We start from the raw sequence: 16,428 nt of genomic DNA on the forward strand, positions 1-16,428 counted from the left end.
TAAAATGATCAGCAGCAAAATGAACCCATTTGAACATAATTTCCTTTCCCTTCCAACTCTTACTAGGACCTGTATCTAAGAATGCTATGTCCTCAGAAATAAGAAACAATTTTTTAAATACAGAAAATTCACAAATAAGGTCTAAAAACTTCAGTGTCGAAACATTTAGGTTTTAGGATACTGAAAATGAAAATATAATTTTTAAGTTCTCATTAATCTACTATCTTAGAAGTATGCACTCTATTGTGAACAGCATTGGTCTAATTTTTACTTTTCTCTTTTGGAGGCTGAACAAAAAAGAAAATGTACCACAGCCTTCAGTGATGTAAAAAAAAGGGAGCAATGATGACCAGCAGTTGGCATTTCACAAAACGTCTTGCTGAATCTACAAAATCAGTACCAGTTACCTATTAAATAAGTCATACATATTCCTCACATATGATAGAGAAAATTATATATTTGCACTTGGACCATAATGATCATTTCATCAAAGCAACAGTGATTTAAACTTTTCTCTTTTAGTAATCATTTCACAAGTCAGTGTCTAATTTATTCCTATCATCAAAGAGTTATATCCAGTAATTTATAATACAGTTGAAGGCTTAAAAAATTCACCTCACATTCCAATCTGCATAGTTCTGTTTCTGAGATAGTTATTGAAAACTAATGCAGATTTTTACAAATGAGTTTTTTTTTTTTGTTTTTTTTTTTTGTCCTTTTATGACTGCATCCACAGCATACAGAGGTTCCCAGGCTAGGGGTCTAATCAGAGCTGTAGCTGCTGGCCTACATCAGAGCCATAGCAACACCAGATCTGAGCCGTATCTGCGACCTACACCACAGCTCACAGCAATGCTGGATCCTAAACCCACTAGGCAAGGCCAGGGATCAAACCCGCACCTCATGTTTCCTAGTTGGATTCATTTCCACTGCGCTACAACAGGAACTCCTACGAATGAGTTCTATCTTCTAAATTTGTTTCTCTCAGATCCAACCAAGTAAAACATAAACATTTCTTTCAGTATTCCTAATGTGTAGTGAGATTAAGTTCTATTGCCTCTCTACCATAACAAAACTTATTATTATAACCATGAAATCTAAGGTAACATCTCTAACCATTTAGAGACCTGCTGAAAATCAGAGTAGGCATTTATTTTCCCACTTTCAGAAAGTACATACAATGTGCAATAGCTAAGGCTTTCAGTATCTTTTAAAAAGTTCTTTTTAAACATATTAAATATAGATTTTATAGTATTATTAATCTCATTAGAGAGGGAAATTCATGGGCTAGATTTTATGGAAGAACAAACTACTTGATGATATCATCATTTTAAAGGAAAGGTTACTCTTTTAGAATCAAGATTACTGACTTACTACTCATGCAAGTGACTATCTTGTTTTAATCCACGTCATAGAAAAATGTATTCTGGACCAGTCATCATTTTTGACCTTCAAATAATATATATCTGAATAATATTTATACACTAATGAAGGCCTAGCTCTTTGCTAGCTCTACAATTGTTAATCATCATGCTATTTTCCGAAGACAGCTTCATGAAATAGAAGGCTTCAGCAACTCAGTGGTTGGAGTTGTTCACAGCAACTTCAGAGCCTGAGGTGGGGAAAGCCAGATTCTGGCCATCAACTGGGAGAACAATTCCCAACAACCTTAAGATTTTTTGAAGGATTTTTTTTTTCAGTTTTCCAAAAATCCAAATTCATTAAATAAAAAAGAGCATAAGTGAATGACTCTACTATTCCAATAGAAATCTGTGTAATCACCAGCTACTTTATTAGTTACATAGAGTAATCTGCAAATTATTTTAGGTTATCATGACGATCCACCCTAAATGTTAATAGCAAAGTAATACTCTGCATCAAGATCATGTGCGAGGTAAATTACAGCTCACTTACCTTGTGGTAAGCGCTCATTATATAAATCACAAACTCTAATACTATAAGCAAACACCCTAGATCAGGAAACAAAAGCACACCTCAACATAACATAGGCCATATATGATAAGCCCACAGCTAACATCATACTCAATGGTGAAAAGCTAAACGCATTTCCTCTAAGCTGAGAAATAGGACAAGGATGTCCTCTCTTGCCAATTTTATTCAACATGGTGTTGGATGTCCTAGTCATAGCAATCAGATAATAAAGAGAAAAGGAATACAAATTGGAAAGGAAGAAGTAAAAGTGTCACTGTTTGCAGATGGCATGATACCATATAGAGAAAATCCTAAACATACCACCAAAAAACTATTAAAGATCATCAGTGAATTCAGTAAAGTTGTAGGATATAAGATGAATACACAGAAATCTGTTGCCTTCCTATATACTAATAATGAACTACTGGAAAGAGAAAGCAAGAAAACAATCCCATTTAAAACTGTATCAGAGGAGTTCCCATCATGGCGCAGTGGTTAATGAATCCGACTAGGAACCATGAGGTTGCAGGTTCAGTTCCTGCCCTTGCTTAGTGGGTTAACGATCCGGCGTTGCCATGAGCTGTGGTGTAGGTGGCAGACACGGCTCGGATCCCGTGTTGCTGTGGTTGTGGCGTAGGCCGGCGGCTACAGCTCCAAATAGACCCCTAGCCTGGGAACCTCCATATGCCATGGGAGAGGCCCAAGAAATAGCAAAAAGACAATAAATAAATAAATAAATAAAAAATAAAAAAATAAAACTGTATCAGAAAGAATAAAATACCTAGGTGTAAACTTAACCAAGGAGGTGAAAGACCTATACTCTGAAAACTATAAAACTCTGATGAAGGAAACTTTGTAAATAAATGGAAAGATATTCCATGTCCATGGGTTGGAAAAAATAATATTTTTAAAATGTCTATGCTACCCAAAGCAATTTATAGTCTTAATGAAATCTCTATTAAAATACCCACAGAAGCAGAACAGTAACCTTATAATTTATATGGAATCACAAAAGACCCTGAATAGCCAAAGCCCAATTTTGACAAAAAGAATAAAGCTGGAGGTATCACACTCCCTGATTTTAGACTATACCACAAAGCTACTGTGTTCAAAACAATATAGTACTGATACAAAACAGACATATTGATCAATGGAACAGAATAGAAAACCTAAAAATAAATTCATGCACTTACTGGTCAATTAATCTATGACAAAGGAGTTAACAATATACAATGGGAGAAGAGGAGAATCTTCAGTAAGTGGTGCTGTGAAAATGGAACAGCAACATGTGAAACAATGAAGTTAGAACAGCCCCTCAAACCATATACAAAAATAAACTCAAAATGGATTAAAATCCTAAATGTAAGATTGGAAACCATAAAAATCAAAAACAGGCAGAACACTCTGACATAGATCACAACAATTTTCTTTAATCTGTCTCCTAAAGCAAAGAAAACAAAAGCAGATATAAACAGATGGGACCTAATTAAACTTAAAAAATTTGCACAACTAAGGAAACCACTGACAAAATGAAAAGACACTTTAATGGGAAAAAAATATTTGCAAATGATATGACTGATAAGAGGTTAATATTCAAAATATATAAACAGCTCATAAAATTCAATTAAAAAAACTTGATTAAAAAAATGGACAGAAGACTGAATAGACATTTTTCCAAGGAAGACAAGCAGATCACCAACAGGCACATGAAAAGATGTTCAACATCACTAATCATCAGAGAAATGCAAATCAAAACCACAATGAAGTCATCCTCCTCACATCTGTCAGAACAGATATCATCAAAGAGACCTCAAATAATAATTGTTGGCAAGGATGTGGAGAAAAGGGAATTTACATTCCCACTGTTGGTAGGAATGTAAATTGATGCAACCAATATGTATAACAGTATGGGGTTTCTTCAAAAAACTGAAAACAGAACTACCATATGATCCAGCAATTCTACTCCTGAGTATATGGCTAAACAAAAACACTAATTCGAAAACATAAAGGCACCCCAATGTTCACAGCAACATTATTTACAACAGCAAAGATATGGAAGCAACCTAAGTGCTGACTGATAGATGAACAGATAAAGACACATACACATGCACACAAACACAATGGAATACTATTCAGCCATAAAAAAGAATAAAATTTTGCCATTTACAACAACATAGATGGACATGGAGGGTATTATGCTTAGTGAAATAAGCTAAAGAAAAATACTGTATGCTCTTATTTATGTGTAAAATCTAAAATACAAAACAAAGGAATGAATAAAACAAAATAGAAACAGACTTATAGATCTAAAGAACGAACTAGTGGTTAACAGTGGAGAGAGGGAAGGGGACAGAGGCAAGACAGGGGTAGGGAGTTAGGAGGTACAAAGTACTAGGTTAAAAAATAAATAAGCTATAAGAATATATTGTACAGCATAGGGAATATAATTTATAACTTTAAATGGAGTATAATTTTTAAAAAATTTGAGTCACTAAGTTGTACACCTGACACTAATATTGTAAATCAATTATACTTTGATTTTAAAAATTAAAAACAAAAATTATATATTAGAATCATTATATAATTTAAAAATAAAATGAAATAAATCATGAATTCTAATACTATAAGCAAACACTCTAGTTCAGGAAACAAAAGCATCCCTTCTAATCACTGAAGAAGATAATACATATTGGTACTAATATCCCTGTTTTATAGCATGTTATCTGGAAGTCTTCGATGAAAACTGAGATTTGGGATATTTTCTAGTATTGTCCTTAAGATAACTGACTTCTCCATTAAAATTAATGGGAAAAAAATGAAGCAATTCAAATCTTTAAAAGATTATCTAAAGTAAAATAAAATATTTATATTAAATTAAATCTCCAAGTAAAATTATTACAATTCATAATAAGAGTTTTAAAAGAACTAGCCAGATGAGCTATTATGATTCAATTATCGTCTCATTGTTTTTATGGTTATATTTTATTACCGTTTTAAAAATTATTTTAGTTGACACTCTAGAAGTTTCCATTCTTTTGCCTTAGAAGTACATTTAAAAAATATTTAACAAGAATAAAAGAATATTATGTTTTTTTATTTATTTATTTTTTCAATAATGATTTTTATTTTTTCCATTATAGCTGATTTACACTGTTCTGTCAATTTTCTACTGTACAGCAAGGTGACCCAGTCATACATACATGTACATTATGTAAAATGTACTTTATCATATAAAATACAGTTTTCCCACTTAGATATAAATCAGATGTAATGCATTTGTAAAAAACATTAGAGCTCAGCCCTCTTATCTATTATAGGAAGCCAACTTTGAAATCCTGAAGATTGATCGACTAAAGTGGTTTCCTGTTAGTTAAAGGTGTTTAATTTTTTATGAGTCCTGAAGCTAGGTCAAACTATCAAATAGCCTATCATAGCTCATGAGAATGCATACCTTGTTTAGGAGGGAAGATGAATTCTCTTCCATTATTATATGGCAAGATAAGATGCTTTACTTAATCTCATCAGGAAAATAATGTTTTGTTCAGTTTGATCAGTCTTCATTCTGACATACTGCAGCAGCACACAAATAAAAGCTCAGAAAAGATTTTAAAGGTCACCTTGACAAACCTCTTCCAAAAGATTCCTGTGAATGAGCTTAGAAATGCTAAGAGATCTTCTCTGCTTTGCTGTTTTAGATAACAGTTGACTGTTTCAGATAACAGTTGACCGTACTCACAGAAAAGTACATTTTTAATTTAAATTTACTAAAGAATGTATTCAACACTGATTTTTAAAATATTAATTTCCTGGATTTACAGATATTCATTCATTTATTCACTTAACAAATATTCCTGAAGCATCTACCAGAGATAATATACTAATACTGTGCCAGATAGGTATCTATTCCAACAAATTTTGTTGAAAAGGAAACAGAATGTTCAAATCATTGACTGTAGGGTCACGATGCCTAGGTTTAGATTCTTGATCTGATCTTGATCAGCAGCCATGACCTCTCTGTGCCTTAGTTTCCTCACCTGTAAAATGTGGATACTACCAGCATAGTGGTATCTCGGTATATGGGTTTGGTTACTTACATGAAAAGAGTTTTTAGAGCAGTGCCTGGCCCACATTAAGTGCTTTCTATTTGCTGTCATTATCATGAATAATGATATAATAATTTTTGCTTTGCTTGTCAACACACTTTATAACAACATATTTGTCAATCTTTTTCAAACGTTTGTTATTTAGAACAGTTCTCAACCTGAGGTGATTTGGCCCTCCAGTGGGGGACATTTGGCAAACATGCGTGCAGACATTTTTAGCTGTCAAAACTGGGTGGTTTCTCTGGGCATCTGGTTGGCAGAGGTCAAGGATGCTGTTGAATGTCTGACAATGCACAGGACTGCCCTTCCCCCAACAAAGAATCATCCAGCCCCAAATGTCAACAGAGCTCAAGTTGAGAAGTCCTGATTTAGTGAAATAAGTATGTTGGGAAACTACAAAGCAAGACTTCAGGTGATAGTTCCTGCAGCAGATTTTGCAAATGAAGATGAGTCCCCTGCATGATTTGGAGCATGTGATGATTTTAAAGGAAACTCTGAGCTTCAGCCCTCAAGGGGTCTAAGGGTAAAGACATGGCTTATTTCCACCCCCAAACAGAAAATTACCCTTTCTAACAAAAGGAACAGAATTCCTCCTGCTGTAACAACACTGGCAGAAACATTGCTCAGGATGGACAGGCACAGGGCAGTACTCCAAAGAACAAAGCGGTCTCAAAGAGTGGAGAGAGACGGCATGCTACAGAGCCAAGCTAGCTGAGACACCAATCCCACGGGGAATGAAATAAGCAGACAGTGCTTCGTGGACATGATGGAAGAAAATGAAACTTCCTCAGCCCATCCAACAGGTAAAGATGCTGCTCTTAACTTTAAGCAGTCACCAGGAAAGAATAAAATTGCCAGCAAATAGAAATGAGGGCCCTGACACATGAAACAACATTCTAGTGGAGAGAAGAGGGTTCTGCGGCATGTAGAGAACACTGGACCACAACAGGGACAGTCTCTCCTTCACAGGTAGCTAAAGGTTGTGCTCTATTTACATATTTGTCTCCTTGGGAGGGAAAAGACTCTCTGAGGGCGTTGTCTAAATCATAACAGCTCTCAATTACTAAGCCCCTACTATGTGTTAAGACTCTTCTAGGTGGTGTTGATTAAGAAATTATTAAGACTAGCTCATATGAGCTCCTGCTATGTTAATATTTATTAAGACACCAACTATTGGCCTGGTGCTACAGACAATGATTTACACTCTGAGGTGATTTTTCCTTTTTGGTCTGGGGCCCCGAAGTTATCCTTCTGTTCTATGTACTCATCACTTAGCTCCTGAGCTGCAGAAGATCCTCCAGGTCCTGGGAAGGATCAGGGGTCAGGGAGGGGGGCGATCAGAAGAGACACATGTTAATATTAATAACTGATAGAGCAGGACTGGTGCACACCAGCTGAGCATCAGCTCTGGGCCCGTTTGACACTCTACTCTAGGCCCAGAGCTATGGCTGCAACAATTACATAAAGCCTGCATCTACAATAACCCAAGGATTTTGAGACTTGAGCTTTCATAAAGTTGCCTAAAGAATTGGTGGAGAATTGCTAGCAACTCACCTTGGGATACTATAGGAGTCATGGTATAAATGAAATACAATAAGGTTCCAGCTAAATATCATTATCAAGAGGATAGTCTATTTCCTATTCTAACTTTCTTCTTTTTGGGTCTGGAGTTCCAGTGATAGTTTTCTGGATCCAGTGTTTTTCTTGTCTCACACTAGTATCATCCAGAATGTCACCCTCTTGATTCTACTTCCTTATTCATTCCTATTCTTTCTCTTGTTTGGAATGGGTATTTTATTTTATTTTATTTTATTTTTTGTCTTTTCTAGGGCCACACCCGCAGCATACGGAGGTTCCCAGGCTAGGAGTCTAATCAGAGCTGTAGCCACCCCGGCCTATGCCAGAGACACAGCAATGTGGAATCCGAGCTGCGTCTGCAAAGCTACACCACAGCTCATAGCAACGCCAGATCCATAACCAACTAAGCGAGGCCAGGGATCAAACCTGCAACGTCATGGTTGGTTCGTTAACCACTGAGCCACAACGGGAACTCCTGGAATGGGTATTTTAAAAGCTTGCTTCAATCCTGGGTCTGCTGATGAACAAATCATGATCACATGTACTCGACTTTCATGGTTTGAGAGATGGGTGTCATTACCTTGACCACTCACTGTACAGTGAGCTTATAAGACTCTTGTTCATAGCCCATATTTACAGTAATATTTCATGTATCTTTTTGAGGTAGATCAAGGAGCTCCTTGAGATCATATAGATCCTCGAAGTCTGCACTTGACTTTTATCATCTCTGTGATCACAATAACTAGCAGCATATCTATACATAGTAGTTGCTCAATAAATATTATATTAATGGATAATCAAAATCTATGTGTGAGACTGGCTTTTCTTCTATCATCTCAGAAAAAGTTGTGTAAATGCTTTACTTGTGTACCTATGTACTTGGTAATTAATAGGTAGTCAACTATTTGTTAAGTAACTAAAGCATATCTTTAGTGTGCTCAAATGGCCTGACATAAGTGAAACTGACATTTCTGTGATGGTCTGTATTTCGGCAAGTCTACCAAAATTTATTTATTTATTTTTTGGTCTTTTCTAGGACTGCAGCCATGGCATATGGAGGTTCCCAGGCTAGGGTTCTAATCAGAGCTGTAGCCACTGGCCTATGCCAGAGCCACAGCAACGTGGGATCTGAGCCGCATCTGCAACCTATACCACAGCTCACAGAAATGCTGGATCCTTAACCACTGAGCGAGGCCATGGATCGAACCCTCAAACTCATGGTTCCTAGTCAGATTCGTTAACCACTGCGCCATGACGGGAACTCCAAGTCTACCAAAATTTAAACTCAAATTCCCACTATATTTTTTTCTCTTATTAGGCAGTTATTATTTGAGCAAATTAAATTTATCCTGAAAATCTTGAATTCTATGTATTTCTAAAGCTACCGTGAAGTTCAAATATGTTAACATAGCAACTGTTAAGATTATCAGTACAGGTTCCCTGGTAGACTAGGGGTTAAGGACTTGGTGGTGTCACTGCAATGGTTCAGGTTACTGCTGTGGGTCAGGTTTGATCCCTGCCTCAGGAACTTCTCCATGCCAGGGGCACAGCCAGAAAAAAAAAAAAAAAAAAGAAAAAAAAATCGCTAGGAATGATTAGCAGACCAAAACTAGAAATAAGACCTTTTTACTGAGGGATCCAAAGTATGTGCTGTTTCCATCAAAATCATTAGGTAATGCCACACATCAAGTGGTGAAAATAAAAAATTATCATCAAAAGAAATATTATTCTCAATTTCATTAAGTATAGGCCGATCTATAAGTATCCAGGTGTTCCTAGCTAAGGAAGCCAGAGGTAATAATTATTCACTTCTCATTTATGATGCCAAAGAACAGCTAAGATTGAGGTCTGTGAAGTCACAGTTGTGGTGATGAGAAGCTTCGATTCAAAGAACCTGAAATTTTAAACAGTTGTCATGGTCAGGGGAACAGAAGTATTTCAGAACGATGGGAGCCTGTTATGAGAGGGACAGAGTAGCAAGAATGGAGGTGGACATGAAAGGCAGGAGGCCAGATCATGGAGAACTTTCTGTACCATATGAAGGATCTGAAATTTATTCTCTGTTGAGGTATGAGCTGTGTGACAAGATCTGGTTTGGTTCCATAGCTTTTTCTGGTAAAAAAGTGGAGAATGATCTGAGTGGGACAAGACAAGCTGGGATAAAGTCCCATTAGAAGATTAACAAAGAAGTTCAAGTGAAAAATGATTACCCATCACCCATACAAGACAATAGCAGAAAGAATAAAAAAATATTAATGGATTAAAGGGAAGACCCTTACAAGCCTTAATATTTATTTGAATGTAGGCCAGGGAGACTGAAAGAGGGCTCTAGGATGGTTCCCAGCTTTCTGGCTGGGTACCAGCTAAGTGGTCATGCCATTAACGGGGATAGGAAATGCCAGGGGAAGTAATATGTCTAACTCTTTCATCAGATTTAAAAATCAAGATCAAAGAGATAATTAACAATATAAAGTACAAAAGCATCTTTTTCACAAATACCCCCCCAAAAATGGTTTTCTTCTGATATGTAAAATAGGAGTTCGCAACATATTTAAATTGTAAATGATTTTAACATCATGCCATGATGAAATATGTGCTTAAAAGGAAAAGAAAATAATTGTGAAATATCTATGACTCCAGGTGAAACTTGGAGATATTTAAATACAGTTTCCAGAAAAAAAAATTAAATGAAAGTAATTACAGAGGTTAGCAGGATGTCTTTTATAAGAACTTAGTGAGGGAAAACCCCAGGAAGAAAAGAATTAATATCTTGAAAGAGCCAAAACAGCAAACACCCTGTATCTCTGTAGCCAGAGCAACAACAGACAAAGAATAACAATGCAGCCTGGTTTAAAAATAAAAAAAGTTGTTAAACAATAGGTAGGAAATGTGGACAATCTGATTTACGTAGATTCTGCTTCTAGGTAAATAATTTACGTGCTTAATTCTTGTCTTTTATTAACTATACACCTGCCAGTGAGAAGCACTGAAATTTGTAGCAAAAAGAAAAATGATATATCTAAATAGCTTTCCAATCAGGTTGACATTAAATAGTAAACATTTATAGCACCATTGCTGAGAGAAACATATCTGTACTTTTTAGGTCTTGGGATTATACAGAAGGGAGATGGGGGGGCAGAAGTGGGACTGAGAGTCAGGGCATGGACCCAAAATGCCAGTGTAGATGCAAAAGCAAAAAAGTAATGCTAATGAACACTGCATTTGGCTCACCCAGCAGAGCCCATAAATGACGGTGTTAAATGCCTCAGCACTTCTTCAGAGCCCAGTGGAAGACATAGCTAGAGCCCCAGGGACTAAACAGATTATTTGAGACAAATACTTGCTGAGGTGACTGAAAAATGTTATACTGTGGGGTGGTGTTCACTGTCCTGGCTTTGGGAAAAGGAAGGGTCTCCAGTTTCTTCGAGGAGTCTTCCAGCCCACAGAACTCCCACACAAAATACAAAGGTCAGGACAGGAGAGAGGTCAACAGGGAGGCAGAAAGAGTCAGCTTCTTCCAAGGGTGGCTACTGCCCTGGGTCAGGGCACACACTGGAGCATAGCCTCTTGTTAGGCTGCAGCTCACCAGTGCCACTGGGGGAAGGCTCCAGCTCAGAGCCTTCACAACAGTCTGAGTGTTAAAGGTTTAAAAAAAAAGCGGCCCATGTGAATCTAGGCCAGGCAGCCTCTGCATGTGTCATAGTAATAAAATTACCAGCAGAGACAAAAAAACTCTCCCATTACTGTAACACCATTAGGGCACAAAAGGAAACATCATGAAGACACGAGCTCAATTTTCACAAATGGCTCTTCCTAGGAAGGAAGAAAATAAGCAATTTAAAAATATGTTTATTTGTGTGCCACTTTCTCACATAAATAATTTAGGATGCACTGTACGCCTCTCTTCTTCCTTACTTTAAATCTTGTAGTGTCCCAAGGACACAGTCCAAAAACCACTTCTCTTTTTTTTTTCTCAACACTCATTCACACACATTTCTAATTCAGTCCCACAGCCATGTATTCTTTCGAATTTTTATATCCAGCCTTGCCCTTTCCCCTGAGGTCCATGTAACACTGCATGTGCCATCTCCTCTTCCAAGTCCAACATCTCAACTTTACCATGCCCCAAAAAGAACTTGACTCCCTGCCCTCTTAACCTGTTCCTCCTAGTCTTCCCCATCTCAGGAAAAAGCACCACCAAACACACAGTTGCTTAGATCAAAATCCTAGTATCCTCCTTAATCCTTGATCAGGGCCTCCACACTGTACCCCCTCTGGGCTGCCATTCACTGCAGGCCATGCAAAGAGTTCCTCCTGGGGTTGTCAGTGCCCAACCTGTGAAGCCATCGATGGTCTCTTTCATTATATTACACACCCAATCTGTCATAAAGCTCTCCCAGCTCTATTTCAATATAGAGTATTGTGAATATCATGTCTCCTCCCTATTTCCAGCCTGAATTCAAGCTACTATCAGCCCTCTTAGCCTACCCCTGAGTGTCTACACCTTAAGGAATGTCCCCTCTCCCTGCCTCTACACACTTTGGTCTGGTCTCAACCCAACATCCATAGAGACCTTTGAAAGATACAAACAGGTATCACACCCATACCCAGTTCTTCCGATGGCTTTCCATCATTTCAGACCCCAAATCCACATACTTGACCTTGGTCAGCAAAGCCCACAGGGCTGTTCCCTACCCTTCTCTGACTTCATGTCTTGTTACTTTCCACATCACTCATTCTGTACCAGACACCCTAGATTCCAGGTCCTGCATCCTCAAACACACCTATCTCATTCCTCCCGAAAGCTTTTGTCCTCCCTGTTCTGACTTATTGCAATACTCTTTTTCAGCCATAATCCTTTCCTTCCGTTGGGTATCTTCAGATGTCACTTCCTCAGAGAGGCTTTTCTAACTCCACGTAAAATATCCCTCCACTCTAGTCACTGTCCAATTCTGTACCTTGCTTTTGTTTACTTTACGGTGATTATCACTTCCAGATAATAACATGTTCAGGGTTTTAAAATCATAATCTACTTACTAAAATGTAAGCCACATGAATTTTTTTCAGGGTTGTAAACCCATTGTCTAAAACAGTATCTGTATATAGGGGATGCTCAAAAGATACTTGAGGGAGTTCCCATTGTGGTGCAGTGGAAACGACTATGACTGGGAACCATGAGGTTGCAGGTTCAATCCCTGGCCTCGCTCAGTGGGTTAAGGATCTGGCGTTGCCATGAGCTGTGGTGTAGGTCAGAGACACGGCTCAGATCTGGCATTGCTGTGACTGTGGTGTAGGCCAGCAGCTATAGCTCCAATTCAACCCCTAGCCTGGGTACCTCCATATGTTGTGGATGCAGCCCTAAAAAGACAAAAAAAAAAAAAAAAAAAAAAAAAAGATACATGAGGGGTAAAATATAGAGTGAATGGCCAATACAAATCATCAGCCTTCCATGACCTACAGAAATCCCATTCCCTACTTGTTATGGGTTGTTTTCATCATACTAAGAAGAGCAGAAAAAGCCCATTAATCACTCATCATTGAGTGCATATCCCTGTATCAATTTAATGATAAATGTCAACATTTCTCATTTCAAACAGTGATATCATGGCTTTTGCCTAGCCTATGTGAAATTCTGGGCATAAGAGGATAACTAAAATGAAAAAGAGATTTACCTCATCCCTTTGACCACAGCTAATGTCACAAACCAAGTCTGCCTGGTTAAAATTTTTATTTTTCCTAAAGTCTCTGGGTGAAGAACTTAAGTAGAATAAAAGGGCCAAAATTTTGAGAGCATCACCTAAGCAAAGAACTTGGCTAAATTCTGCACAGCTAAAATTTCCTGAAAAGTTCTGAAAAGTGACATCATGAAGCTTTAAGAGGCAATTTTTTAAAAAAAGATTTTTAAAGATTACAATGTTTGCAATCATATCATCTTGGAAAACAATTGGGTCAACTAGTAGGAATAAGTTTTCCAAATCTGTCTTTAAAAAAAGGTGGGGCGGGGGGATAGTATTTTGCTAATCCACGAGAGAAAAGATCCAGAGACTAATGAGCTCCTTCAGCGACTAACTGCCTGACCCTCAGCAAGTCACTTGTCTTCGGTGCTAAAATGTGGTGGCTGTAAACAGTGACTAAGAAAGCTGATTACAAGGCACTCTGAAAATGCTGCATGCTATACAGAGAGATTTGCTAATTGCCAGGTTGCCATCAGTCAGGATCTAAGCACTGCGAATGCATTTGGCTCTTTTTAAGCTCCCTTCTACCTCTTGGCTTTTCTGATGTCAATCACTCCTGGTGACAAAGACAAAAAGACAAGTGAGGATTCTTCTCACTTGCCTAGTCCTCTCACTCTCTTCTTCCTGATCCATAGGAAATATGCTAGAGACGTGAACTGGCCTTTGCCTTCCTTGTTTTCAAAGCAATTTTCAGAGCTCCTATGAAGGAAGAGACACTGCCTTCTCCTTTCCTTTCTTTCCCAAGTACACACAGGACATAATGAAAACCATATATTTGACTAAGATGATGGGAGAGGAAATGATTAATATGAAGGATCTGAAAAATACAGAATTCTCTTAATACTTATCAGTGATTTCCCTGTTTCCCATTCTTTTATGACATGCTCTCACTTAAGAGAAAATGGAGAATAATTGCCTTCCTCCCAAGCTAGAAATGGTTTTCCTCATTCATTGATAAACACAGATTTAGAATTTTGCTTGTCTGTGAAGGGGTGATGACAATTCATATTCTTTCTAAGCCACCAGCCATATGGTATCTCTTTTAAAGACAAGCCTGCCCCACATTGTGTTCCCAGCAATCTCTTGAAGATATTTAACAATAGCCGGGACACAAAAGCAATATAATCAATCACTCAGTAAAGTAGAGATTTAGTCACCATACACAGGCATTTCAGAAAAGTACCAATTTCCTATCTGTTAGCACCACCACAACTGTCCTTTCCGTATGAGAGGACTTGCCTTTTTAAAGTCAAATAGAAGCATCTTGATCTCCAACAAAATCATTCCAAAGCCAAGTAGTTTGTTAGTTTGCTAGGAAAGAATACCTTTAACTCTTACTCAACTAATCTGGTTCAATCATAGCACTTTTCAAATCACAGATACTAACAACTCAGGGCATGGTTGGGGATGATAAGACAAAGGAACTAAAACCAATGAAAACATAATAATACTTACTGAGACAAGTATTTGTATATCATAAGCTCTTTATGTACAAATGAAAATGTATGTAACAATACGAGAGACCAATTTAAAAAAATTATATTAAAAGACAACCTAAGTAATTGGTAAATGTTACATAAATGTTTTTAGTGTAAGACAGGAGGCAGCAAACTATTAGCAGAGTTAAATCCAGCCAGGTTCACCTGTTTCATAAACAGTCTTATTAGAACACAGCCAAACCGATTCATTTAGATACTCTGCAGCTGTTTTCAGCTGTTTTGGTGCTATGATGACTGTGTAGTGGCAACACACCGTATGGCTCACAAATTTGAAAATGTCTACTATCTATACCCTTTAATGAAAAAGCATCCACCCCTAGTATAGAAGATAAAAAGGTCATTGCAGACTTGAATAGTCTGGGAAGTTTCTGGAGAAGAAGGCAAGCAGCTTAAAGATAAACTATAATTGAACCAGAAGAAAAGTGAAGAGTGAACAAATATTTTTTCCTGAGTAATCATTTATCTACTATGGGCTAGAATGTCCTTAAGATAGATAAAAGGAAGAGATTTTCCCATGCTGAGAAAATCATTATTAGAGAGATGAAAATTCTCAGTGAATAGCAAAACAGATGGCCTAGAAAATAAACTGGGTTTCTTGGCTAATTCCTAATTCACACCCCAATAATACCAGATCAGAGGTTTGTCCTGGATCGTGGTGGTGGAGATGGTGGCAGTTGTGGTGTTTTCATAGCTACCTTCCTTCAAGAGAAACATACTTGCAAGTGACAAATTTCAGCAAAATGGGAAGAATGCTAAGCTAGTGGTAACAGAAAATCTGGACACAAATCTTGCCTCTGCCCCTTAGTGAGTGTATTCTCACCTGCAAAAGAGAGATAATCATAGGGGCCAAGGTCAGAATGGGAATCAGTATCGAGATGGACTCGATGTTAGTCCAGTATTTAGGACCTCAGATGATACTCAGGTTGTGGTTAGTGCTTGTGAGCAAAACAAATCTCCAGGGTGGGATGGGTGATTCAATCATCACAGCCTGTGCACATCTACACCTTGAGGCAGACCCAAATTAAGGGTCACACATTCTTCTGAATCATCCATCCTGCTGTGGTCAAAGCTGTTGGTCACAGGAATAAAGGTCCATTCCAGGCTACAACCTCATCACTTAAAAAGAAAGAACACATACAAATAAAAGAATTGGACACCACCCTTTTCAGTGGGGGTACCTTGCCCCTCCTTGGGTCCTAGAGATTTATGATTCTGAACAATCACTTAACACCAGTAGGACTGATGCCTTCAAACAGAATTCCCATAAGGATACATCCAAAATAAAAAGCATAATTTAATAAGGCAATAACATGTTAAAAATTAATGTGATAACAAAATGGAACATTTTCTACTGGTTTAAAGACTAATTAAAGTCCTAGCGGTTCACAAATGACCATGGCACCATTTACAACCCTGAGAAATCTCCTGGAATTGGCAGATGTTTTATCACATTCTGATGACTGATTCTGAAGAACACTGTCAATATCAAGATTGGCACTTATTTTAAGTGAAAAACACTGCAAGGGAAGCTGTCCTTACCTGCACTCATGCCCATTTTGACCTTGTTCTCAAGTGTCAAAG

At 37.6% G+C, this 16,428-nt stretch overlaps 2 protein-coding genes across 52 annotated transcripts in view; one reads left to right on the forward strand and one right to left on the reverse strand.

Moving 5' to 3' along the window:
- LOC146404786 (uncharacterized) overlaps positions 1 to 8,416 on the forward strand; it is a 64,715-nt gene extending 56,299 nt beyond the window's left edge. For both annotated transcript variants that reach the window (XR_014841940.1, XR_014841939.1), the window contains exon 3: positions 6,181 to 8,416. The gene's annotated coding sequence lies outside the window, so the exon portion shown is untranslated. The remainder of the gene's footprint in view (positions 1 to 6,180) is intronic.
- The window catches only part of CCDC85A (coiled-coil domain containing 85A), a 691,220-nt gene that overhangs the window by 13,679 nt on the left and 661,113 nt on the right, over positions 1 to 16,428 (reverse strand). The window lies entirely within an intron of this gene.

The sequence above is a fragment of the Sus scrofa genome, chromosome 3 (assembly GCF_054392235.1).
Source record: "Sus scrofa isolate SSC_HxYL_T2T_F1_AM1 chromosome 3, Sscrofa_HxYL_maternal_Yorkshire_Landrace_v2.0, whole genome shotgun sequence".
Taxonomy (NCBI): Eukaryota; Metazoa; Chordata; class Mammalia; order Artiodactyla; family Suidae; genus Sus; species Sus scrofa.